Source organism: Podarcis muralis, chromosome 4, assembly GCF_964188315.1.
Source record: "Podarcis muralis chromosome 4, rPodMur119.hap1.1, whole genome shotgun sequence".
Classification (NCBI taxonomy): Eukaryota; Metazoa; Chordata; class Lepidosauria; order Squamata; family Lacertidae; genus Podarcis; species Podarcis muralis.
The window spans coordinates 73,611,374-73,636,017 of record NC_135658.1 but is presented as its reverse complement, the minus strand read 5'-3'; the positions used below and the strand labels follow the sequence as shown (position 1 = coordinate 73,636,017).

The 24,644-nt window shown below is 42.4% G+C and overlaps 1 protein-coding gene and 1 pseudogene across 1 annotated transcript in view; both read left to right on the top strand.

Annotated features, from left to right (window-relative positions):
* The window catches only part of GABRG3 (gamma-aminobutyric acid type A receptor subunit gamma3), a 305,700-nt gene that overhangs the window by 149,034 nt on the left and 132,022 nt on the right, over positions 1-24,644 (top strand). The gene's annotated exons all lie outside the window — the stretch shown is intronic.
* Positions 1,260-23,882, top strand: LOC144327425 (pyruvate kinase PKM pseudogene; annotated as a pseudogene).

The window sequence follows — 24,644 nt, the reverse complement described above, 5'->3', positions numbered from 1 at the left end:
CAACAACATCTGGGGACCCACAGGTTGAGAAAGGCTGGTTTAAGGGATACCAATAAACTCTTGAAGGTTGGCAAGCACAATGTCTTCTCTATGGAATGTGTTTCCTGTAGAATTTTGTTTCCACACCTCCTGTAAGTGGAAGGTGAGGAGACTTGCTGGTGGGGACATTAAAAAAAAAGCCTCAAGAGCATATAGCAGAACATTTCAAAGTGTCTTCCTTTTAAAAAGGAAAGAGTCGAAGCAAAAAAGAAAAAGGAAAGGAAATCCCAAATGAGTACTATATGTCACAGTTGGCTGGGCTTTGTTTATTTGTTTTAATTCCATTTTCATTGAACAAGGGACTTTTATAACACATCTCCAATACAATGTTAATTAGAAAGGGACTGCTCTCGATGCCATACTCTGCTTTGTTTATCAGAGGCAAATATGAGAAGCATGACATCTGTCACTCTTGTGTCTTCTGTGCTTTGCTCCCTGGATTTGTAGCAGCAGAAAAGTACAGGTCACAACTTGGAGAATATGACTTTTGAAAAGCAATGCAAATGTAATCCAGAAATAAAAAAAATAGCACTATGCTATATTCTGATGGTACAATTTGAGGCTATATGAAACCCCACTGAGATATTTTTCTTGTTGTTGTTTTAACTACTTTTGTTTCCCTTGAAATGTCTTGGATGCTTCGCCCAAGAAGGAACCAAAAAAAAAGGATTCTTTCAGAATTTGATGGTAAAGGTAAAAAGGTAAAGGACTCCTGGACAGTTAAGTCCAGTCAAAGGCGACTATGGGGCGTGGTGCTCATCTCGCTTTTTAGGCCGAGGGAGCTGGCATTTGTCCACAGACAGCTTTCCAAGTCATGTGGCCAGCATGACTAAATTTCTACTGGTGCACAGAGAACCATGACAGAAGCCAGAGCACATGGAAACACTGTTTACCTTCCCACCACAGTGGTACCTATTTATCTACTTCCAATGATTTGATGGCCACTGTGTAACTAGCTGGATTTCCTTGGGTTTGTTGTGTGACAGTGGAGGATATGGAAAAATAGGGCTGGGGTGATGGGAAATAGGGTTCAGGTGAAACTGCAGGATGTTGGATTCTACCACATCAGACCATTGGTCCATCTACCTCAGTATTGTCTACACTGACTGGCAGCGTCTCTTCAGGATTTCAGGCTGGTGTCTTTCTCATTCCTACCTGGAGATGCTGGGGATTGAACTTGGATCCTTCTGCATGCAGCACAGAAGATCTAACACAGAACTATGGCCCTTCCCCTAGTCTTGAATATCAATGCATTGAGATCTGAGATCTACAGGTATAGGGCGGTATACATATTTAATAATAATAGCGCAACCTGTGGCTCAAATTTAGCTCACCTTAACAACACCTGACATCACACTACACAAGGGTGGGCAACCCTGCTACTTCTGAAGTAAGCCTTTTGTTTTCTTACATCTTTAACAACTAGGAAAGTAGTAATTAAAAGGAAAAATCATATTGTTTTGGAACAGAAATATCACAATTTGCCTTCTTTCAGCAGTTGATTTGCTGTCCTTCTAGAGAGTATAAAACTATATAGGGCTGTCCTTCCAGAGAGTATAAAACTATATAGGGCTGATAATGCAGGGTATTGTTGATTGATTTGCCCAGAAGGCTTTGGAGGAGAGTAAAGTTGGAGGAGGAGAATATCACTGAGCACACAATGTCCCAATTATTTTGCACCTCCAAAACGGTCTGACAGAGAAAAGCTGAGGAAACTTCACATTTCTCGCTCACATTCAAAATGCAGAATGGTTGGGCAGAAATCCCTGTCATGCTCAGGAAGCTTCTTACAATGGGAGAAAGGATGGCATTTGACAATGACAATCAGAACAGCACACAGCTGCAGTTGTCCTTTCACAGTCATCTGAACCATTTATAAAGAGAGCAATAAATATTGCAATACCTTGACAATTATTCTGCAAGAGATTGCCGAAAAGGCAGGGCTAATGTTAATTCCAAGTTTTGAGGTAGCTGTGAGTTGTAGTTTTGGTAGGTTGTGGACAGTTATCAGAAAGAGAGCAGCCATTAGGTTTGGGGTGTATCTCTGCAGCCCTGGCCCCATTTCCCTGAAGCAGATGTTTCTTGTGGTTGGTAGAAGCTATTCTGAAAGAGCATCCTTTTTTAAAGAAATGAGGGCCACAGTCACACATTACATTTAAGGCACTGTGATACCACTTTGAACAGTCATGGCTTCCCTCAAAGAATTCTGGGCGCTGTAGTTTGTTAAGGGTGCTGAGAGGGTGCACTGTCATCATTGAAGTTGAAAATAGTAGGCTAAGTAGCAAGAAAGGTATAAACCTGCCAAGTGTTGCAATAGTTCACCCTGCTGTTTCTGAGGTCATCCAGGATCTAAAATTTGGTGTGGAGTAGGATATAAGCATGGTGTTTGCTTCTTTTATCCAAAAGGCAGCCGATATTCATGCTGTCAGGAAGGAGAAAAGGGAAAGCACATCAAGATCACTTTCAAGATAGAAGACCACAAAGGTGTAGGTAGGTTTGTTGAGACCATAGATAGTCGTAGTTGTAGGTAGGTTTGATAATACCATATTGGCATCATGGTAGCTTGTGGTGGTCTTGGTATTGAGATTCCTGCTGAAAAAGTCTTCCTTGCCCCCAAAATGATAATTGGTTGATGGAAAGGGTCTGGCAAGCCAATCGCCTTTGCTACTCAGATGTTGGAGAGCGTGATTATGAAACCACGGCCAACATATGCAGAGGTGAGTGATGTAGCAAATGCTGCCCTGCATGGAGCTGATTGTTCTAACTCTCCAGAGAAACCACCAAAGGAGGCTACCCTCTGGAGTCTGTCCACATGCAGCATCTTGTGAGTTATAACCATTTGATGTTAAGTGACAGTACCTGTGTACCTAGAAATATTTGCACAGCTCATGCTCTGCTACTTAACTTTCTATCTTCTCAAATACCCTCTAGATCTGGCTTAATGTTTTATACATGACATGTGGCTGCCTTCTTACTATGGCTTGCATATATGCCATAAGTCTCTCAACCTGCCATAGACTTTTCCCCCATTAGCAGTGAAAACAAAGTGCACTGTCTACAAGTATAAAACATGGGTTTATGCAAAGTGAGTGCGGAGCAAATTCTGAACTTTAGGGACTAGTGGTTTTGACAGCCTTATGTGGGTTCCTTCCTACTGTAGTATCTGAATTGTCCAGCTTAGAAAATTTTTATTTTGAGAACTTCAGATATCCTTGGAATTCCAATTACTGAATTGCATTAATTGTCTTGATGAATTTGTTGTTGTTTGCTTTGTTTATATGCTATAGTGTTTGATATTACAGCGATTGCAATGCATGCTGTTTTTTATTACTACTGTGGTTTTTGAGAGAAGCTTTGAGCTCAACATTTGTTCTTGGGAAAGCAGAATACAAATATTAAATGAAATCAAATCCTTTCCCCCCTCACTGAGCTACAATTCCCAGAGTTCTCTGGGAAGAGGGATTGATTGTGAAACCACTCTGGGAATTGTAGTTCTGTGCAGGGAATAAAGGTCTTCAGCTCCTAGACATCTTTGGGGGAAACCATGACTGTTTAAAGTGGTATCATTGTGCTTTAAATGTGTGTGTGGCCCATATGTGTAGGTAAAAGGGGTGTTGCATAAGCTTTGTGAGCAACAAGCAATTGCTTGTTAATTACTTGAAAATGCCTGATAAGGCTAGTACATGAAGCTGTATGCTCATTCAGTGTTCACCACCTATGGAAACCTGCTGACTGGCGTATTGTCAAGTCTACAAATGTTAGTGGGATGGATGATAATTATTATGGTTTTTACTAAGGGTTGTTATGCTACCCCCAAAATATGGGTTTGCCCTGAAGAGCCAACCTTAAGATGCTTGTTTAAATCGCAGGCAAACGTCACAAGAGGGGACTATTGTTACTTGAAGGAGGCAGGGCAGAGCCACACAACAGAAAAAGGCAGACACACACACACACACACACACACACACACACACACACAGCCAGTAGCTAGGTAAAAGCAGAATGTGGAGAGCAACAACTGGAGAGAAGGTCCTTGGGAAACAAAGCAATAAAAGGGAGCAGGGGAACTTGAGACACAGTCAAAAGGGAGTGTAAGTGAAGCTGAACATTTCCAGAGAGAATCTCGGATAGCTAGAAAGCAGGCAGAGGCAAGAGGCAAAGGAGTAGGCAAACAAAGATGCTGAAGGAATAAACAGAGATAAGAGAGTGTGTGGAAAAGAAGGAAGGAAGGTAGGTTGATGTGGAGAGAGTTGAGGAGGCAAGGAAACAGAAGTAATTGGGCAAGCCTCAAAGGGACTTTGGGCAGGTTGGAGAAACAATCAAAGGAATTCTGAGGGATGACATGAGCCACCTCAGGCATGAGCAGAAAGGTGAGAAGGAGCTGAGCTAGGGGTATGCTATATAAGTGAAACCAGCTGGGGGTGGATTTCAGTTGAGAAGGGATCTTGTGATGACAAGAACTCCAAAGTCCATCTGAGGGCAAATTTCAGCAGGAGTCTCTGGAGAGAAAGGGCCTCCTGCAGTTCTGAGGATCCTTAAGACACAGGGAAAGGGTTTACATGCTCCACAAGGCCCGTTTAAAGTGCCTGTATATTATGCAGCTATTCACTTCATCCACAGTTCAAAAGTAAATCCCATACTTGCCTTACCTCAGAATTTGGAGGAGCCTCTCTTCTTTGTAGATGATGCAATAAATGCGCCATGGACTCATACCTGAAGGAGTGTCTCCACCCCCATCGTTCTGCCCAGACACTGAGGTCCATCTCTGAGGGCCTTGTGGCGGTTCCCTCACTGCGAGAAGTGAGGTTACAGGGAACCAGGCAGAGGGCCTTCTCAGTAGTGGCACCCACCCTGTGGAATGCCCTCCCATCAGATGTCAAGGAAATAAACAACTATCTGACTTTTAGAAGACATCTGAAGGCAGCCCTGTTTAGGGAAGCTTTTAATATTTGATAAATTACTGTATTTTAATATTTTGCTGGAAGCCATCCAGAGTGGCTGGGGAAACCCATCCAGATGGGCGGGGTATAAATAATAAATTTTTCTTATTCTTATTTTTACCAAAATGAAATGCTTCTTCCTGTGTAACAGAGGCCACCCTCTGACGTCCACCATGCAGTTGATGTGACATGGTTTTATGTGCTGGGTTTCATGTCATATCAACTGCACGGTGGACATCAGAGGGTGGCCTCTGTTACACAAGAAGAATCATCTCCCCAGGCAACACCTAAAGTGGAGTCTGGTTTCATTTCGATATATGAATCATACCCTATGAGAACAATGGGTGTATTTGTCAGGAAAACGATGATACACTCATCATATGAGAGAAAATGGGAACGAGATCTCTCAAAATTAAATTTAATACTCTCGCAAGCAAAATAGGAACGGATGTTTCAAAATGTCCTATCAGCACTATTAAGTGCAAATCTCAAAAGAAATTTTGTTCAAGGTCATATTTCAATGGTATCTAACTCTGCATAGACTGAGCAAAATTTATAGTCAGTGCATGTACGGCTGGAGGTGTAAAAGAACAAAAGTAGATTTCATACATATCTCTTGGAGCTAGAGCAAAGTAAAACAATTTTAGTCCATAAATCTGAACACAATAAAGGAAATGACAGGATTTGCTTTACTCGGGAATCTCCGGTCCATGGCACCAAATGTTGATCTTCAACAGATAGAGGAAAAACTCTGGGTCGCTCAGTTTTGGAAAAGTAAAAATCCTTTGGCAATGAATGATAGAATAGCTGAAGAAACCTGGAAGACTGTTTTGCTGATAAAACAAACATATAATAGGAAAGCAACATATATCAATTATCATAATGAATTTATTGGAAGATGGGTCATATTTATGGAATTTTGGAATGGCAAAGTAGCATATGATATCTCTCCTTAGGATTCTTCTTGTTGTTTAGTCGTTTAGTCGTGTCCGACTCTTCGTGACCCCATGGACCAGAGCACGCCAGGCCCTCCAGTCTTCCACTGCCTCCCGCAGTTTGGTCAGACTCATGTTCGTAGCTTCAAGAACACTGTCCAACCATCTCATCCTCTGTCGTTCCCTTCTCCTTGTGCCCTCCATCTTTCCCAACATCAGGGTCTTTTCCAGGGAGTCTTCTCTTCTCATGAGGTGGACCAAGTATTGGAGCCTCAGCTTCAGGATCTGTCCTTCCAGTGAGCACTCAGGGCTGATTTCCTTAAGAATGGAGAGGTTTGATCTTCTTGCAGTCCATGGGACTCTCAAGAGTCTCCTCCAGCGCCATAATTCAAAAGCATCAATTCTTTGGTGATCAGCCTTCTTTATGGTCCAGCTCTCACTTCCATACATAACTACTGGGAAAACCATAGCGATGTCTCCTTAGGATACATGTACGTATATTTAACTCTATCACAGCGTATTATTTTTACCAATCCTGTAACCTCTTTGCCTTATTACTCTTTATTTCCTATTAATCATAAATTCAATAAAAAATACATATATTCAGACTAGAGAATAGTGTCCTCCGAGCCCAAGGGCCTTTCTTGGGCTAATTGAGGCAGCTTATTGAGGATGTTCTCCTCCAACTGCTTTTATTTGCCCTTTCACTCACAAAGTCATTTCAAGATTCATACTGATTTGCTTAATAAGGTTCTGCAGGAAGCCGTATTATATGGCAAGAGAGGGAGAGGTGATGAGCACACGCTCCCATTCTAAATGGGCTCCTTGGCATTTCCAACGTGTTGCTTTCTGTGCAAGTTCACACCCCCCCCTTTAAAAGCTTTTATCATTATGAAATATGTCTCTTTATTTATTTTGTCTCCCCGTCATCCCCACCCCAAGGGATTCATGTGCAATATATTATTCATTTACATTATTGCATGCACAGTGGGCCCTAGCTAGCAAAGATGTAGCTAGTCTTGCAAATGATAAAAATGGTTTCGAATCTAGCAGCCGATGGGGGCCACTTCTCTGCATATTAAATTACTTCGGTTCAAATGATAAAAAGTACTCCACCTCAAAGCTGAATATCTAAGTGTAACGCAAACGCATGGAGTTGCAGCATTGGCTGAGCACTTGGTTCTGGGTTGGTACTTTAATGAGGGACTCTAACTTGCACTTGGCTAGCACTCTGCTTCTTTCAGAGTGGAAAGAGCCAGTTTTCAATGGAAATCAGGTGCCTTCATGCTGTTCTGTCATTTGCAAACCTGCCAGACGATGCCATTAAAAGTCAGCAGGAATATAGCTCCCACTTCCATTCCCTTTGTTATTTTGCAGCAAGATTTTAAACAGAATGAGATCGTTGTATGCTAGGTTGTATGCAATGTTAAAATTGAGGCGTAATATCATCTAGGATGCACACACAGGAAAAACGCATGTGTTTGAATTTTGCACTAAACAGGAATCCTAAAAGGTCCAGACTTTGTGTTCAAATTGTAAAACTAAGAATAATTGCAAATGTCTATCCATACACATTTTGAAATCATGAGTTCCAATCAGTTTTAGGGTAGAATTCTGACAATAGCAGAAAGGAGAATGGACTAGGTCTCCACTTATTCGTCCCATGTCTGAAACGGAAATCAATCTAGCGAATATGTTTGGTCGTTATTGCTTTCAGTCTGCAAGAAATATGCAATTGATTACCTTTTATTTTCCCATCTGCATTGTACCAGTTCAATTCAGTTATGGAGTCATAAAATTGTAGAGTTGGAAGGGACCAGGAGGGTGTCATTGTATCCCTGCCAATGATTTTAATTATTTACAGTAGTCTTTTAAGGATATTAAAAATTTATTCCAGTCTTTTAAAAATACTTGATCTTCCTGGTTTCTGATATTTCCCGTCAGTCTCGCCATCTCTGCATACTCCATTAACTTAGTCTGCCAATGGTCGGCACTTCTCCCTCCATCCATCTCTGGGCTAGAAGCATTCTCGCTGCCATCATTGCGTACATGAAAAGTCTTTTGTCTTCTTTTGGTATCTCTTCACCTATTATACCGAACAGAAAATCTTCTGTTTTTTAAACAAAAGTTTTCTTAAACATTTTCTGTAACTCATTATATATCATATCCCAGAAACCTTTTGTGTTGTTGTTTAGTCGTTTAGTCGTGTCCGACTCTTTGTGACCCCATGGACCAGACCATGCCAGGCACTCCTGTCTTCCACTGCCTCCTGCAGTTTGGTCAAACTCATGCTGGTAGCTTCGAGAACACTGTCCAGCCATCTCATCCTCTGCTGTCCCCTTCTCCTTGTGCCCTCCATCTTTCCCAACATCAGGGTCTTTTCCAGGGAGTCTTCTCTTCTCGTGAGGTGGCCAAAATATTGGAGCCTCAGCTTCACAATCTGTCCTTCCAGTGAGCACTCAGGGCTGATTTCCTTCAGAATGGATAGGTTTGATCTTCTTGCAGTCCATGGGACTCTCAAGAGTCTCCTCCAGCACCATAATTCAAAAGCATCTATTCTTCGGCGATCAGCCTTCTTTATGGTCCAGCTCTCACTTCCATACATCACTACTGGGAAAACCATAGCTTTAACTATACGGACCTTTGTTGGCAAGGTGATGTCTCTGCTTTTTAAGATGCTGTCTTTTACCACTCTGCATATGGTAGAAGGTGGGGACGTGGGAGGCGCTGTGGGTAAAACCTCAGCGCCTAGGACTTGCCGCATGGTCAGCGGTTCGAATCCCTGCGGCGGGGTGCGCTCCCGTCGTTTGTTCCCAGCGCCTGCCAACCTAGCAGTTCAAAAGCACCTCCGGGTGCAAGTAGATAAATAGGGACCGCTTACCAGCGGGAAGGTAAACGGCGTTCCGTGTGCTGCGCTGGCTCGCCAGATGCAGCTTGTCACACTGGCCACATGACCCGGAAGTGTCTGCGGATAGCGCTGGCTCCCGGCCTATAGAGTGAGGTGAGCGCACAACCCTAGAGTCTGGCAAGACTGGCCCGTACGGGCAGGGGTACCTTTACCTTTATATGGGAGAAGGTACCCTCTTTCCCTTTACATTTCCAATACAGATTTGAACTAGTTCTATACATTTTCGCAATTTTATTCAGTGTCAGATACCAATGGTATATCATTTCTGGGAGGGATTAAGTTTCATCCCCATCAGAGCACTGGGCTCTGTTGACCCCAGCGCTGGGCAGCATTCAAAGAATGCAAGCATCAGTACAATAAATTCTGCTTGTGTAATGGGACTTTCTCCTCTCTCCTTCCCCTATGTTCAGCCAATGGCCTTCTCAAAACTTCTCCAGAGGGTTAGGGGAAATGCCTAGAACATCCTTAGGGGGCGTGAGGGGGCTGCCACCCAAATTAATATGGTCTTGGAGGCTCAGAAAAATTTCCTTGTGGGGGGGGGGGGAGAGAAATCAGGCTCCTGAACTGGGGCTTCACCACTCCTGATATACAATTACACACAGCCTGGCACCAAATGAGTTTTTCCTTTTTCTATCCAGTTCATTTTCCATACCCATTTTCTTTAGGGTTCTTTTTTGTTGAATCCCACTCCCCCACCCCCCCAATCTTCAATTTTCAAGGAGTGCTTCCGCTGAATCCATTGATGTCGACCCATTTGTAAGAAAGGCTGCTATCTTTACTTTGGTCTCAGCAATGAATCCACGAAGAGCACTGCCAATTATCTATAAAAGTCGGTTATCCTTAAGTGGGAATATCTTTCTGAGGGCAGGCTGGAAGCTGGAAGTAGGTAATTGCCTTGAAAATTGCATTGCATACGAGAAGGGATGTACGCTGCATTGTGAGAGGTAGGCCAATGCTTCTAATTATGACCTGGTATGTAAAATCATGTGCAGCAAAGAGGAGAGACCATTTTAAAAAAGAATGTCCTCTTTCCCTATACTGCATATCCCTTTTGTTCCTAAATCTAAAAAAAAAAGTCCATAGGGGCATACTAGTTTTACTGTTAAATGACAATACTTTTCTGCCAAGTTCAAACATCAACTTGTCCTTCAGTTACAGACAGGTGTCTCAGAAATCCATGCCTATTATAGATATATAATAGAGCCAGTGTGGTGTAGTGGTTAAGAGCGGTAGTCACGTAATCTGGGGAACCGGGTTCACGTCTCCGCTCCTCCACATGCAGCTGCTGGGTGACCTTGGGCCAGTCACACTTCTCTGAAGTCTCTCAGCCCCACTCACCTCACAGAGTGTTTGTTGTGGGGGAGGAAGGGAAAGGAGAATGTTAGCCGCTTTGAGACTCCTGAAGGGGAGTGAAAGGCGGGATATCAAATCCAAACTCTTCATATATAATGTCAGGGATAGTTCTCCAAATTTTTAATTTTTTTTTTATAAAAAAAATAATCTGTTAATTTGTTCCTGCTTCTTGCCCTGCTTCTACAGTGGTACCTCAGGTTACATACTCTTTAGGTTACATATGCTTCAGGTTACAGACTCTGCTAACCCAGAAATAGTGCTTCAGGTTAAGAACTTTGCTTCAGGATGAGAACAGAAATCGTGCTCCGATGGCGCGACGGCAGCAGGAGGCCCCATTAGCTAAAGTGGTGCTGCAGGTTAAGAACAGTTTCAGGTTAAGAACGGACCTCCGGAATGAATTAAGTACTTAACCCAAGGTACCACTGTATAAATCTAGGGTCAAACACGTGCTTTGCTTTGCAAAATGTTCCAGGCCCATATGTTAATAACAGTACAAGCGAAACTTTTGGAATATGCAGAACTGGCAAAACTAACAGATAAACTATGTGAAAAGGACAACAAAGACTTTAAAAGAGAATGGGAACCATTTATAACATATATGAAGAGGCAACATAAAGAAATGGACTCATTGGCAGGGTTTGAGTAAACAATCACAACTGTATACAACAAAAAATAAGACTAAATGTATTGGAAAAACTGGGGGCAAACAATACACAGGGTGAACAATATGGAAATAAAACAAAATGAGAGTATGAGGGAAGTCCAGAGGAGGAGGGTGGAAATATGAAAAATTGTTAACGAGATATTGTTAGAAGAAGTATACATGGAAAAATCAGTAAAAATGTTTTAAAAATAATAACAGTACATGTTATATGGGCAGAGGAATGGGGAATGACTCAACTTCCATCATTAGCACTGTGGAAATGGAAATTATGGGATATTACATGCTGTAAATGCCAGTGGGCAGGATAAACTCAGACTACAAATACTTCTAGAGAGAATTAGGCTCTTTATTTCCGACCCTGGTGAGAACTGGTCATTCATGAGGTTTTAGCAAAATCTTAGCAACCTTTATTCAAGGAACGGACATAAAAATTGCCATTAGGGATGGTGCAGGGGAGATTAGATTTAGTTCCTGTCAGGGAACTGCCATCGGAGGAACCGGTGGTGGAAGGGCTCACGCAGGCTGGGAGAGACTCAGCAGCTGAAGCAGGAACCAGCAGGGGGAGAGGTGGGTCTCTGGTGGAAGGGCTCACGCAGGCTGGGAGAGACTCAGCAGCTGAAGCAGGAACCAGCAGGGGGAGAGGTGAATCTCTGAGGGAAAGCGAGCAGGAGGGAGGGCTCAGGGACACGTCCAGCGAGAACAGTGGGGAGGTATCTGAAGCTCCCATAGGGAGACCCACTCCTCGCCGGAAACTGTCACGCTGTGAGTCCAGAAGACGTGTTTCCGTTAAGGAGCTTTTATGCTGGAAACGATTCCGAAAGCAACCACTGTCGGAATCTGCAAGTGACTAGAGCAGCCATGTCTGAGGGGCTCTGTCACAGACAGAAGTTTGTGGGCTTGAACAAACTCTGAGGGACTACGATTTTACGCACAAGCAGCTCATCATCCCATCACAGTTCCCATTTAAAGCTGAACCTACCTAATTCTCACTTTCAGAAACTATACGAGAACTGAAACACAGCCACCCTTCAAAATCCCCCCGTCTTCAAATTTTGTAGCAGAGCTCTCCAGCTAAGTAATATGTACTGAAATGCATGTATGCTGGAACAAAGTATGCACAAAAATTCACACATTGGTGACAATACAGTGCATCATATTAGGGGAAATTGCATTGAAAATGTGCAAATTAGGCCAAAATGTATATATGTATTAGGAGAAATTCACACAAGCATGCGGATGATTTTTCATAAAGACTTACCATAAATTAGGTTTTTATCACAAATCGATATATAAAAGTGAAGCATCCAGGAAAAATGAGAGAAAATGAAGATTTGTCCATCCATAGTTACTGAAACGACATCAAATTGGCTATGAGAAATGCTTTGGGCTAGTTTTCCAACCTCTTAAATTTTTTGGGCTGTTTTGCTCTTAAGTCGATTCGGGCATTAAAAATTTTATTTGGTTTCTGAGTACTACTTGCCATATATTATATATGCAAATATCTTTTTCTTTTTTAATGCCTGAGGCAAGTAATTGTAAAATGCATGCTGTGATCCTTAGGTGCTTTTGGGAATAGGTCTGCAGAGACATGTGTAAGAACCATCTGCCATCTAACTTTCAAAATTGGACATTCTGTCCTATACCAATATGTACATTTTCGCCTACAAGATAAAGATATGAATTCAAAAAACCCATATGACTCAGAAGCCCATTATTTATTCCTGTTTCTCCACTACCCTTTACAACCTTGACTAATATGAAACATAATTGCACACCAATTATTCTGGCTCCCTTGATGTCATAACTTATTTCTGCAATCTATTTTTTTTAAAAAAAAACTGTGATCAAATCTTAGGAAATGTAGTTCTTTTTTTAAAAACCCTCCCACATTTCAATTATTTCCTGTACTAAATGGTGCAATTTGCTGTAAATGTAAACATTGATAAGCGAGACGGGATTTGTAAAGGATGTTTCTCTGGGCTTGTTGCCTTGGTGATTTAGTGCCCCAAACAACAAACCTCAGCTTTTCCAAAGAGTACTTTTCCCAAAGATCTGGGCTTTCTTCTTTTTGGAGTTCTTAGGAAAGGGGAAGTTGTGGCACAGAAATGATGGAGCTTGTAGTTCAAAGCACCAAGCTGGTGGCATCTGAGCTACTGTGCTGCTGAGCTACTGCCTTATGAAATGCTTGTGAAAGTGAGACGAAGAAGAAGAAGAAGAGTTTGGATTTGATATCCTGCTTTATCACTACCCGAAGGAGTCTCAAAGTGGCTAACATTCTCCTTTCCCTTCTTCCCCCACAACAAACACTCTGTGAGGTGAGTGGGGATGAGAGACTTCAGGGAAGTGTGACTAGCCCAGCTGCATGTGGAGGAGCAGGGAATCGAACCCGGTTCCCCAGATTACGAGACTACCGCTCCTAACCACTACACCACACTGGCATGAGGACATGAGGGATAAGTGTTTTGGCGTAGCAGGTGAAAGTCAACTCGATTCAATCTGTCTGTGACACTAAATGAGCTGAATGTGAATTTTACTTGATAACATCACAGTATATAGGAGGGATGAAATTTCCCACCCAACTCAAGGCTCGCCAATCTGACTTAATCTTTTAGACATGATGGCAGAGCACTACCCAAGTGTCTTTTTTGGAATTCCTGCCTCCGAAAAGCATTTAAAAATGGAAAGAAAAGAGTGTGTGGTGATTATGAAGTCAGTTCCATTGTTTCAGTTACTGAAATAGAGCTGGCTCCCAATCAGTCCCATTCATTCAATAAATTGTTCTGAGGAACAATTATGCATTATTACAGTCAGTGTCTGGTTATGCCATTCAGGAAAGAGTCTAGCATGGTTCAGATTTCCCCTGCATATCAAGTGAAGATTCTCATAGTATAGTTGTGTATTCTGAAAAGAGTTGGATTTTGGAGCCAAAGTATATGATTGATAATTCTGTTTTCTTGTCTCATTTTTATTTTTCTGGACGAGTATTGCTAGCTAAATCCTTCAGGGATAATGCTATATAAACTTTATTAATGGCTCTGATTCACACAGAGCACTCACTACGCATGCTGAAATGTTGAATGCAGTTTCTCCCACCAACATTTCCCTGTCTATATGGAACTTTTCTAATGCTTTGGAGACAAAATGTGTTTAGATGGTTTGCAGATAGGTATTGCAAATGAAATTTCATATGCTGTACACTACAGCGGCTGTATAACACCAACAAACCTTCTTTTTACCGTTTTTCAGAGAGGAACACTAATCCCAAGCCCCCTTATTCAAGGTTGAGCTGGCCTCTCACCAGCCACTGAAGGTATGAGTGGGTGGGAAGAACAGTGGTGAGATCCCAACTTGTGGAGCCCAAAGGAAAGACCCAAAATAGGGTATTCTGAAGGTGGGTTAGGGGCTAGCTTGGGATCCCAATCCATCATCACAGCAATTCACAGCTGACATTGGACCCAGTTTGGTCCTGATAGTCTTTTGGCAGGCATATCCCAAGTTTTCTTCCAAATTCATCTTCAGTGAAGATGGACTATTTCCTTATTGATAATCCACTCCTGAGGGATGCAAATCTTCCAGAGCAGTGTGATTGATACTGTGGAGGACTGCAGCAGGAAGGGAGAGTCACTTGTGTGAGTGAGTGCAATTCTGCTCACACAACTACACTGTTGGATCAAAGGCAGTGCTTCATGGAGGTTGAACTAGGAATCGCTTGCCGGGAGGGAGAACAACATGTACCTGGACTCCTGGCAGGACTGTTGCTTCCACTTACCAGAAGGAAGAGTAGGAAGGGAGAGGCGTTGGGGATGTTGAACATGAAACCAATCCAGTGCTCTCACAAGGGTGCCCATACAATGCTAACCTCCCCATCACTTCAACAACACCCTTAACCTTCAGCAAGCAGCAGTGAAACTGCTGCTGGGAGGCCAGTTATGTGCTACCACCCCTCCTGGCAGTCACTCTAATAATAATAATAATAATAATAATAATAATAATAATAATAATAATAAACTTTTATTTATACCCCGCCCTTCCTGGTTCAGAAAACCGGGCTCAGGGTGGCTAACGACAAATTAAAAACACTTACCGTATTTTTCACTCTATAAGACGCACCAGACCACAACACGCACCTAGTTTTTGGAGGAGGAAAACAAGAAAAAAAATATTCTGAATCTCAGAAGCCACAACAGCAAGCGGGATCGCTGCGCAGTGAAAGCAGCAATCCCTCTTGCTGTTCTGGCTTCTGGGATAGCTGCACAGCCTGCATTCGCTCCATAAGACACACGCATTTCCCCTTACTTTTTAGGAGGGAAAAAGTGAGTCTTATAGAGCAAAAAATACGGTAATGGATGCAACAAAAAACAGCATAAAATACAGTATAAAATGTGAATAAGAATAAATTCAGAATTCAAACATCAATTTAGGGGGGGAAATCCATCCAATATACATTATAGGATCACCAGGGCTAGCTGGTTAAATTAGTCCTATTTAGGCCAGCGAGGAGACCAGGGGAGAATTATCTGTGGGGTCCCAGAGCAGGTAATCTTCATAAAAAGGGGATTATACAATAATCCAGTATATGCTAAATTTTATCAAGGTTCTAACCCCCAACCCCCATGGAGAGAAGTCACCTATCTCCCCAACCTATCCACTTCTACAGAGTATCACAAAAACAAGGAAATCAAAGCAATCTTGGTTGCTTCAATTGAAGAAAGAGAATAAAGAGACTCTGTTTTCAATAGTTTCTATAGAGACAGAAAGCTCATAGATTCCTTGTTGTAGCTATAAATAGCTTGAGAGTACGGCACAGAAATGGAGTTCAGCTGTAGCTTCTACCTTTGGGTAAAATAGGTTATACTCTTGAGGAGGGAAGGACAAAATTATATGCTACATTATTATTGTCACTAATAATAAATAAGATGCACTCTTACAAAGGGGCAAATATTCTATGAAGACTTGATTTATTAATCAATGCATGGCTTTCTGTAGCTGCTACTAATAGATCTTAGTAGCAGCTATATTATGCCATAATATGTGCATTATAGTGCAAATTGTCTGTGCTCATATTGCAGGTTTAACCCGTGCAGCTCTTATAGAAGTAAGTACCCTGAACACTGATAAATAATTTCATGTAGCATTTCACCTCATGCTGCAATTTAAGTTCTATGTGAATGTACCCTATTTCAATTTCATATAAAATGTACAGCCTATAATATGCCAACACAACTTCATTGAGACGTGTTTTCTTTGCAAATGTGGATGTCAGGCAACTTTAATGAAGAGTTCTTGCATCTGGCTTAGGGGTTGAGAAAATGCCATGGCTTCAAATTAGCATTGGTAAAGCAAACAATAAAACTGATTGGATACCAGGAGATCCATCATGCTGAGCCTCCGGAAATTTCAGATGAGCAAGCAGTTCTTCACAGAGTACTCAGCTCACAGCATTTATCAGACCTTTATTGTACCGTTTTCTGCCTTTTTAATTTGTTTTGTTTGCTTGTTTATTCAAGATTCTCATAGCCTGCCCTTCCTCCAGCCTCATATCCTGCCATTTCTTAGGGTAGTTATGGCCATGCCTTCCTCAGGATTGGAGTACCGAAGGGCTGCTAAGTAAGAACTCAGAGCCCACCCATTTGGCCATCCATCAGAAATGCATCACAAATACTATGGATGTGTAATGACAACAGTATTTGCCTTGTGCCAGCATCTGGAATGCTTGGAAGCAGCCCATTCTGTTTAGGATCCACTCTGCCTTGTTCCGATTCGTTTTGCTCTTCAGTTCCTAATGCGATCGGTTCAACCTGAAGCTTTCCCATTGAGTATAATGGGGAATTTTAAAATGGCTATAACCTCCCCCCCCTTATTTACATAAGTAGATGGAATTTGCAAAAAGAGAAAAGAGAGAGCAACATAGTTTTTAGTTGTTGGTTAGGAAAAAGGACAGTTGAGAAAGAGGCAGGCCACCCTAACAGTCTATCTCTACTATTTATGCCTTGCACTCACAGCCAAAACTCAGAGGAGAATGACAACCCATGTGAAAAACAACTCTGCTTATTCTTTCCCCGCCAAATCCATGTGATTGGTGCACACTTGAATGCTGTTGTTTTTTTTACTACGATTAAAAGTTAGACCTGCCTGTAAAATGAAAGATTCTCTACTCCCTCCCCTCTCGTCTTCACTCCTCCCATCTCAAGCTCTGGGCGTTGCCCCAGTCATCTGGGTTTTGTTTCTCAAAAACCCAAAAGGTATTAAAACCAACCATACACTCAACATTTTAAGAAAAAGTGAGGGAACAGAGCTTCTCAGAAGGTTAGGGACACCTCAATCTGCCTCAACATACCTTGTTAACCACATACACAGCCCAACAAGACAACAAGAATCCCCCAACAGCATACAAATCAATCTGGCTAACCCAGGCTCCCTCAAACTCTGCCCTCCAGATGTTTTGAGACTACAATTCCCATCATCTCTGTACACACAGAATAGATGCACATCCCTAACAAATATCCACTTTAAAATAACAGTCAAGTGGGAAATCACACAGGACTCACTTTTCTGTTGAAATAAGCAATACAGTATTTTATCACTGATACATATGGATTTGTGAATAACGTAAAACATTTGCACATTAATTATTTTATATTTTTCAGTTGCATGTTTGCCTTTGCTGGAAATCTAGATACAATAAGTGCTGTGTTTGCTAATGCTCCAGTGAACCATTTCAGCCGGAAAGTAATGCTGACAATAAAATGAATGGTAAAAATAATAATTTCACAGAACCATAATCTTACTGATAAAGTGTCACACATTTTGCATTTCATCAAGGAACTAAATTCTGGGCAATGTTTTGTTTAAAATGTTACTTCATCTGGACCTCCAGATGAGCAATCCTTGCTGCTGTTCCAATTCATTTGCATGTCATTTGTTCCATATATTGATTGTTTTCCTATTAGAATATTAAAATGTAACAACAATATGCTACACCAGAGTGTCCATATGTTTACAATTCCAATATGGCTAAAAGGAATCTATTTAGATTCAAAACTAGTCTTTCTTCAGAAGTCCTTTTTGGCACTGGGCTAACAGCAGCCACACAGCCAGAAAAAGAAGAAGCAGAGAATATTGCCAGGACAAAGTCTCAGAACCTGGGCGGGCTTGTATGAGGAAATACAGTATTTCACATAACTTGAACCTAACCCGCAGAGGGCTTTATAAGTCATAACCAGCACTTTGAATAATGCCCAGAAGCAGACTGATGGCCAAGTGGAATTGTTACAACAAGGGAGTTGTATGCTCCCTAAAACCAGCCCCAGTCAACAATCTGGCTGCAACTCTCTGAGCCAGCTGAAGATGTTGAGCTCTTTTCAAAGCCAGACCCATGTAAAGCATGTTTGTTGTTGTTTAGTCATTTAGTCGTGTCCGACTCTTCGTAACCCCATGGACCAGAGCACGCCAGGCACTTCCGTCTTCCACTGCCTCCCGCAGTTTGGTCAAACTCATGCTGGTAGCTTCAACAACACTGTCCAACCATCTTGTCCTCTGTCGTCCCCTTCTCCTTGTGCCCTCCATCTTTCCCAACATCAGGGTCTTTTCCAGGGAGTCTTCTCTTCTCATGAGGTGGCCAAAGTATTGGAGCCTCAGCTTCACGACCTGTCCTTCCAGTGAGCACTCAGGGCTGATTTCCTTCAGAATGGATAGGTTTGATCTTCTTGCAGTCCATGGGACTCTCAAGAGTCTCTTCCGGCACCATAATTCAAAAGCATCAATTCTTCAGCGATCAGCCTTCTTTATGGTCCAGCTTTCACTTCCATACATCACTACTGGGAAAACCATGGCTTTTACTATACGGACCTTTGTTGGCAAGGTGATGTCTCTACTTTTTAAGATGCTGTTACAGTAATCCAAACAGGATGTAACTAAGGTACGTGTCACTGTGGCCAAATCAGACATCTCAAGGAACGGGCACTAGCTGGTGCACTAGCTTTAACAGTGCAAATGCACACCTGGCCATGCTCAGGCATCCGTGCTCAGGGCTGAGTGCAGGAGCACACCCAAACTGTGAACCTGTGTCTTCAGCAGGAGTGTTACCCCATCCATCGCAGGCAGAATCCCAATTCCCTTTTCTGCCTTCTGACTGACCAAGAGCACCTCTGTCTTGTCTTATTTGTAACATGCAGTTGGCCTATAGGTAGTAGAGGAAATCACGTACTAACAACAACTGTGTGACAATAAGCATCGGTATATGTTAAAGAGACCAGTGTTCCTGACTATTGGGTGATGCAGTGCATTGCTTTGAAGTTTTAAGAGATGTCGATGGAAGAACCATAATGGAAGAGAGCATCTGTGCCAATTCAGTTATTGAAATAGGATTCACATGGGAGATGATCTTGGTGAATTGCACTCCAGCAAACACTTTCAGGATGTTTATTAGTTTTCAAGCAACCGTAAAGCTTAAACCAGATGAAGGTACTAAACAGTCAGATTGTGAACAGTTCTCATAAAACTATTGCATAGACTCATTTGGGGAAATGTGTCAACCTTCAAGCACAAATGGTTATTTGCATGGGGTAGCTGTCATGACCAGGTTTCAGTTGCTTAAATTAGTGAACTGAAACAACACCCCCAAAAAAGTCTTTGGGTGCCTCTGGAATCTCTGTCTTCATTTTCAGGGTGGGTTGAGCCATCCAACCCCCTCCCCCCAAAAAAAAACACCTGTTGTGGTGGAGTGGGTTTGGATGGGTCAGAAATGTCCTTCCACCCAGCCCTGCCTAATTCTGCAAGCATAAGAGCTCTGCTTTCATTGGAGAGGTGTCACTAGGAGGAAATACCCCAATGTGCCCATCAAATGGTGGAATGGTAGAATCTACTGCTGGTGGCAGTGACCACAAAAGTTATGAAATGGTTGGGGGCAGGGCCTGTGAAATATACTCGGAGCCGAGAGTGGATTTCATGCTCTTTATTCAGCTCAAAGTGGTGAGGAGGAATGGAAGTTCCCCCAGAATGTCTGCCTTACATACATTATTTACACAATGGGCCCCACGTGATTGGCTAATTCCGAGATTCTCTTGTAGACCAATCAGGTTGCGGATTCCCTTCCACCTGGAGTTGGATTGGGTGGCTCCTGTGGACCAATCAGACTGCTGCATTCTGAATCCTATTGTTCTAGGACCAATCAGACTGCTGCATTCTGAATCCTATTGTTCTAGGACCAATCAGACTGCTGCTTTTTGGATCCTATTCAACTCAGTACATAACAGCCTGGGTGGCACAGGACCTACTGCCACCACAACACATTTTCTCTGCCCATCTTCTGTTTTGGCTGGCACAAACTCTGGCTGCACTGCTCCATCAGGTCTTGCTGCTGCCAGCCAATGGCATACAATACCATGGTCTCCACCCCACCCCAGTGCAGAATATAGCAATTGTCGTTTGAAGTGTGCTATCAGACTCCTAATGTAGATACCCATATTTCAAATCTTCGCTGCAGAAAGTAAATGAGCGCTGTAACTAAGTATCCTCATTCTCCAAATTTGTTTCTTATTACAGACAAATAGCTACATAAATAGAATGTGAAGGGTGCATGAATAAACAATCAAGTAAGAAAATGGCAAAGTTAAGACTGGGCGCACACCATTAACTCAGATCTCTGGTGGATATATGGCTGCACTTTTAAATCCTGACTGCTAATTCCGAAAGAATATGTCAAGTAATTCAATCTATCATCACTGCTCTCGAAATGCAGACACAAGTAGCTGTAATTTCCCTCCCACACATTCCTTTGATGGCCTCAGCCTAGTGGCAAGGAGTTCAGTATAATAGTGCACTTTAATAACGCAATGTGCAATGGTACAGTTCTTTCTCACCAAGGACGATTGTGGAATGGCTGAGCCAGCTTTATGTACCAGTTAGCCGGTGGATCTGATAACCCTGACATCGACACCCACAAAAGACAAAAAGTATTGCAGCTTGCAATTCAAACCTGCAGCTACTTGATAAAGGGCACGAACAACCAACACAATTCAGATAAACAGGAGCGATAAAATCAGACAATTTTTGCCTGTAATGGAAATGCTGAAGCCAAACTGATTAGAAATCGTTATCATAAGATGAATACTTGTATATAAAGCCAATCAAATATTAGGTGGAGAAACAATCAAGGGGACGGCAGAACAGAATCATTAAACAGCACTTTGAAACCAGGCACCTGGCTCTTTGTAATTCCAGAGATAAACACTGTTACCACTGTGTAGAACATTTTAAAAAAAGAAGTCTAGACCATAAAGAAATGCAACTTTTCCCTTTCTTTCAGTGTTCTAATATCTCACCATGTCTTTGTGGATCTGAACTTCATTTTTTAGAGACTGATATACATCAGAATGCTCAAACCATTTCATTTAGATTTCCAGCCCATTTTTGCCCACCCCTTTAAAAAGCGCAGAAGAGGTACTACTACATTTAAAGCAAACACACCGAGCAAATGTGGATTAGAAACAGGTGCATGTACACTGTCAGATTTCTACTAGAACTCCTGCCAGGTAGTCCCCTGAAACAGGAAGGTCTAAAGGTAAAGAGGAGTCATATTGCTGATAGAAAGGAGAATATGGTTGATTCTGGAGTGGTGTGCAAACTATATTACCTGTCCACCTGGGCATAGTGACTTTTCAAAGGCAGCATTCTCTAGTCCAGGATGGGTACCATATGGTCCACCATATGTTGTTGGACCAACTCACATCAGTCCTTGCCAGTAAGGTTGGTCCAGGATGATGGGAATCATAACAACACCTTGAAGACCACAGGCTCCCAGCCCTCTCGTACCCAAACTAGAAATGATGTTAATTGTGTGAGTGCAATTAACATGCAGTTGTTGTTTTATATCCAAATAGCACGGGAAGCAACAGCAAGACCCCTCATGACCCATACACTCCCAAAGCTGGAATTATTTATTTTTCAGAATCAGTATTCCACCCTTCATCATGACAACAGGATCCTAGGGAGATTTCCAGGTTGTACAAAAATCCAATGAGCAGAAGATGTAAATGAATGTTCCAACAATGCAATTTATAAAACCATAGCAGAGTAACAACCCGAGGCCAAACAAGCCCTGGTGGCTACAAGTTAATTCCAGAAAGAAAGATAATAGAATTGTTTTTAACCCATCAGTGGGAGTCGCTGCTGCCCAGACTTCCAGAGGAAGAGAATTCTAGAGTCAGGGTGGGGCCACTACAGAGAAGGCCTTGTCACATGTCACTGTTTGCACAGAGTAGGAAGCCTCCATAGTGCCCCAATTTCAGAATAAATGAATACAGCATACAGCAGGCATGAGGGAGCCTTCAGCAATGTGTAACAGGGTGAGAAGGAGAAGGCAGTGATCCTTACTGGAAGGCAGTATGGTATAGTGACTAGAATGTTGGACTACGATCTAGGAGACCAGAGTTCAAATTCCCATTCAGCCATGAAGCACACTGAGTCAGTTTCTCTCTGTCAAAAACACCCCACTGGATTACTAGGAGGATGCAATGAGGAAAGTAAGGCCATGTAATCCCACCCCAGAGCTCCCTGGGGGATTAGTAAGAAATGAATGTTCTAAATAAGTTGTAGGGGGTGCTACAATCACACAGATCCCTGGTTGTTGTTGTTGTTGTTGTCTGTAAAGCACCGGAAGGTGCGAGTATTATAGATTGTGCTTCTGAGAATTTTGAAAACCACTGGTTTGAAATGCTATCCGGAAGGACTCAAAAGGATCCACAGGGCAAAGACAAGATGAGTGCACTCAGTCAGTGAGATGGGGTAACCGGCTGGAAAATAAGAAGATGTAATGTGAATCAAACAATAGTTTTGGGCTTTCGTATGTACAGAATGAAGCCTGCATGAAATGGATTACCAATGAAGCCACAGCAAGTGCAACTGAGAATGAATTTTAAAGCAGTCAAAAGAGCGTCTTTATGAATACAAATGATGGCTTGTGACGATTGTCTGTGAGAAACAACAAGGAAGAGCAAGGCTGCATATGAAAAAAGATGCACCATTTAGCAGAGGAAAACATCTGCCATAGCCAGCAATTTGTCATGCCAGAAACTCTTGGCAGCTCTTGTCTAAAGAGATGGGTGTAACTTGTTTCAGCTAAGGGCTGCATTTCCTTCTAGGCCACACCCCATCTTCCCAAGACACAACCCTCACTTTTCCCTGTGTGAGTGAGTGACTGAGGTTAGTTAGTTAGTTAGTTAGTTAGTTAGTTAGTTAGTTAGTTAGCTAGTTAATATGCCATCCTTCATCTGAAGATCACAGAGCGGGGACTTCCAGGGGAGGAACATGGCAGGCTGAATACCTTCTGTCAACAGCTCATTGACAGAGATAATTATATGGTTATTAAAGATAGCCAAGTCATTATTCTTGCCCATCAAATTTGCTCAAGGAAAAGAGAGTGTACAAGGGATCAACCTCTGAGATTCTGTAAAAGCCGTTTTCTATGTCAGGAGATTGAGAAACTTGGGCTCCTAGAAACTTAGATTGGGAGTGAGTGACCTAGAGTGGAGGAAATAAAATTGTGCCCCCAAACCATGCATCAGCCCTCAAGGCATAAGGGCAGCAGGCCTCCATTTCTCTAACAATCTTTATGACACCTCGCCTTGTGGGAAAGGAACATGGATTAATAAGGAAAGCTGTAAAGACCCTAAGGTGGAGATGGGAGATGGAAGTTCTTAAAGTGGAGTTGAGCTGTTAATAAGACCAAGAACACCCAATATGGCAAATACATCCTTGGACACTCCATTGACTGTTGGCATCTTGCAGCAATTATTCAAGGAACAAATAAAAGAGATGGGATTGATGAAATGGTGAATGAAAATGGACCACAGAAGGATAAAATGGAAAGTGGATTTAAAGAAGACACAGAGGCTTTGGAGAGCATTATTGATAAAGGATTGCCAGTACAGGAGAGTGAAATGGTAGAGCTGGAGGCAGCAGATGATGAAATGGAGAAGTCCTTCACACAGGTGTCTACAGCAATGAAACAACCAAATGGCAGAGCTGTGATGTTGGAGGACTAGGATGAAGCCATGGATGGAGAGGTGAAGATACATACTGTCATGGGCCAGGAGTCAGCTTCACCTGCTGAGCAGCAGCCTGGAGCAGAAGGCGAAGTGACTCCACCTGCTGCTGATCAGCCTTCTTGCTCCTGATGAGAACCAGCTGGCTCTAGCTTTCCCAGCCTCAAGTCAGTTGCTGGAAACAACATTTGTTATTACTGCTCAGACCTTGCTGCTTCTTGCTTCTTGTGACCTTGGACCCTTGGCTTTCTTGACTCCTGGATCATCTGACTACATGAACTGAGATACTCCTGACCTTAGAACTGGACCTTTTATACGGACTCTGCCTCCAGGCAAGTACCTCCCTGAGACTTAGGTGGTTGGCTGGCTTCTCCCTCCACAGAGCTCTGCTGTGACTGGCAGCACAGGACTACAACACAGACAGAGTTAAAGTTGAGAGAGAAAGGACTCTGTGTACAATTTGGATTACAGTAAATTCAGAGGGAAAAGCTACCAAGCTTTTCTTGGGAAAAGAGTGGAAGGAGCATAAATGGAAGAGAGGGGGTTTTTTTAACAACAACAACAAAAGATGGAAAACCACAGCAAATGCAACAAGAAATAGGACTGGAAGATATGGAACTGGATGTGAATTAATGAATACACAATAAGTAAATAACTACAAAATATTATTTTAACATATGACCACAGTGGAGACACCCTTATGTGAACAAAGACAAAAAGATTTTTTATTCTTTAATATGGAGACAAGGCTGCTGAAGCTAC